The following is a 3,035-nucleotide window of genomic DNA, read 5'->3' as shown; positions in this document are numbered from 1 at the left end:
TTCCAAATGAAATCCAGGCCCTGTGAGATCTGATGCAGCTCCGCAGGGCCTGTAAAACTGAAATGTTTCGCCAGGCTTTTGATTGAGGCAATGACAGGTGCACCTGGACTAGCCTCCCCTCGTCTTCAGTTAGTCACCTACCCTGTCCTTAACACCAGCGTTGTCAGTTTACCACGGACACACATGAAGGATATAGTCACCCTGAATAAGAGGGTCATCTTGTCCTCCATATGCTGTCTATTTGATGTCAATTAGTGCGATAGAAATTGTTTTTAATAGTTAATCTATAATTATTGTTTTAACATTGCTGTTACCCACCCTGAGCCCTGCTGTGCAGGGGAGGGAGGGCTAGAAATCCAATAAAATAAACAAACAAACAAACATAATTCTCCCCTCCTGCATTTTATTCTTACAGCAATCCTTTGAGGTAGGCTAGGCTGAGAGACGGTGACTGTTCCAAGGTCACCCAGCAATCTTCTGTGGCAGAATGGAGATTTGAACCTGGGTCACCTGGATTCCATTCTGACGTCCTAATCACTACATCACGCTGACTTTCTAAATAGCTAGAAGTAAATCCCACTGTAATCTGAGTAAACTTGGCTGCACCCATAAAAGCTTCATTTCTTACATAAAGCATGTGTAATGCATGGATCTCTGAAACATTAGCTTTTAGAGGCAATTACAGGATTTTTTAACAATACATACAGTAGTCAAACAGAGAGCTCAGCCAAAAGAAAAAGAAAAAGACTGATCTGCTGGATAAAATTTATCTAAAAAGATCCTCCAGCACAAAATACAGACAGCTTAGATGGTTAGAGCCCAGGCTGCCAAGGGATAGGGTTGCCAAGTCTGGGTTGGAAAATACCTGGAGACTTGGGGAGTGGCTCCAGGAGAGGTTGGGGTTTGGGGAGGGGAGGGGAGGGGCCTCAGCATGGTAGAATGCCACAGAGTCCACACTTCAAAGCAGCCATTTTCTCCAGGGGAGCTGATCTTTGTCAGCTGGAGATCAGTTGTAACAGCGGGAGATCCCCAGGCCCCACCTGGAGGCTGGCAACCCTAGTATAAATGCAAGCTAAAATTACGAAGCTGAAATGCTGTGGGAAATCAAGTCTGAACCTCTCCCCAGAATAGATTGTTCTGTGATGCCACATGGTGGCTGTTTTTCCTACTCCCCTGCAGTTCAAAGGAAATGGCAAGATTCCTATAAATAGGCACAAACCAAAACATATTCAAAAGCATTTAACATAGAACATTAAGCTTTGGTCCAAGTTGTTGCTTTCCCAGCCTTGCCAACTATGATAAATAACAAGAACATATATTCTTTCTGCGCTGCATGACTGTTTGCCTGACTGAGGCCTTATTCTTTCTTTGGGTTTCCTCTCCTTTTGATTAGTTGTTTTACTCTTTCGGCACAACATTCAATAAAAGCAATTATCCCCTTTGGCCGTGGAGGAAGCACTTGTCTGCTCTGTCTTTCTTTTACAGAGATGAGGCAGCAAGGATGTGAAGTAGGGCTGTTCTCACTTATGGAATCCGTCCCCTCCCCCCTATGGGAGTTTGCCCCCAGCCCACTAACTGGATGGCCTTCCGTCTCTCCAAGTAAGTGCAGGCTTTTCCAGACAGCAGCTCCTGGCTGGATGCATTTTAAACTGCAGAGCTGCTTTCAGTTAGTTACCTCAGCTTCTTTCTGACTCTCTTGTAAAGATTTTATTCTGGTTTTATAAATGATGCTGTTTTAGATTGTTAGGGGCTGTTGTTTTAATCTGTATGCATCTTCAAATGCCTTTTGAAGGCCAAGAACACAAATTCTATCCAGATAAATTAATTAGCATGTCCAAAGAGTAGGCTAAAATGTGATTTCACAGACATTCCAACATTCTAGCTCTTGAGCCTTTTCTTGCTTTCCAGGGTGTCCATGGTAAAGTTCTCAATTTGTGCTTTTCAACAAAGGTTTGCTGCACGCACGCACACACACTCCAAGCATCTGGCACAAAAGGACTTGTTAAGTGAATCTCCATAAAAGATACAATTCCTATAGTGCTCAAAGGGATACCTTCCATAAAGGCTTCTTATACAGAGTTACAAACTAACTGCAAGGCTGTAAAAGAGTGATAAAAAGAAGGGCTATTTTAAGCAAATTGTACATTGAATAGCTTCACTGATGGATCTTAGAGGCCAGGCCTTGTGGTTTTATTACAGAAAGTTCCAGTCTCCCCAGTCAGTCCAAACAATTGATGCCATTATCTAAATCAGCAATCCGTATTTGTTAATGTTCCTGGTCCCACCCACAAGGCAGCCATTTTTCTCACAGTGGCCATTTCCTCCCCCTGCCACTGGAAGGCTTTTGTCTAATTAACTGAATACTATAATTTCAATATACTGTTTGTATGTATGTATATGTATGTATATGTTATGACTGTTTGTGTATGTTATGTGGAAAATGTAATAAAACCCTGCCCCTTTGGGGGCAGTTTAAAATATATATATATCAATATAATCCTACAACAACAGGTGTGACAGGTTTTCTGAATTCCCAGCTTTCTTTTCTTTTTAAAGTAAGTATCCCCTTTCATTGTGGAGATATAAGGCGAAAGTCAAATTTCCACAATGAGAGGGACTAGGGACTTACTTTAAAAAAAAAAGAATTCTCGGAATTCAGAAAACCTGTTACACATATTGATATAATGACATTCAAGTGCCAATTTGTTTATGTATTTATTTTTAGTAAAGAAACTGAAGTAGCTCTGGTGGTTGTGGGAAGGGGTAATGGGCTGCTACTGGGAGACCAAGACAGGGAATGTATGAGGAAATCTGCACATGGAAACCCCGTTGCCACTGCACTGTATTGACAGCAGCAACAGGAAACTTCCTGTGGCTGTTGTTTGGAAGTATATGTTGAACAATTTGGCACACATACACACTGTACAATAGCATGCTGAACTGTAGAGCCAGAAGAGGAGCTTCCTGTTTACCTAACCCTCCATTTATACTTGGGTCCCGTCCACATGAGGGGATTTGGGCCAGTTGCGGGACAG

Source organism: Gekko japonicus, unplaced genomic scaffold (genome assembly GCF_001447785.1).
Source record: "Gekko japonicus isolate JY-2015 unplaced genomic scaffold, Gekko_japonicus_V1.1 scaffold443, whole genome shotgun sequence".
Taxonomy (NCBI): domain Eukaryota; kingdom Metazoa; phylum Chordata; class Lepidosauria; order Squamata; family Gekkonidae; genus Gekko; species Gekko japonicus.
The sequence above is the reverse complement of the archived record's forward strand: the minus strand, read 5'-3'. Positions refer to the sequence as shown.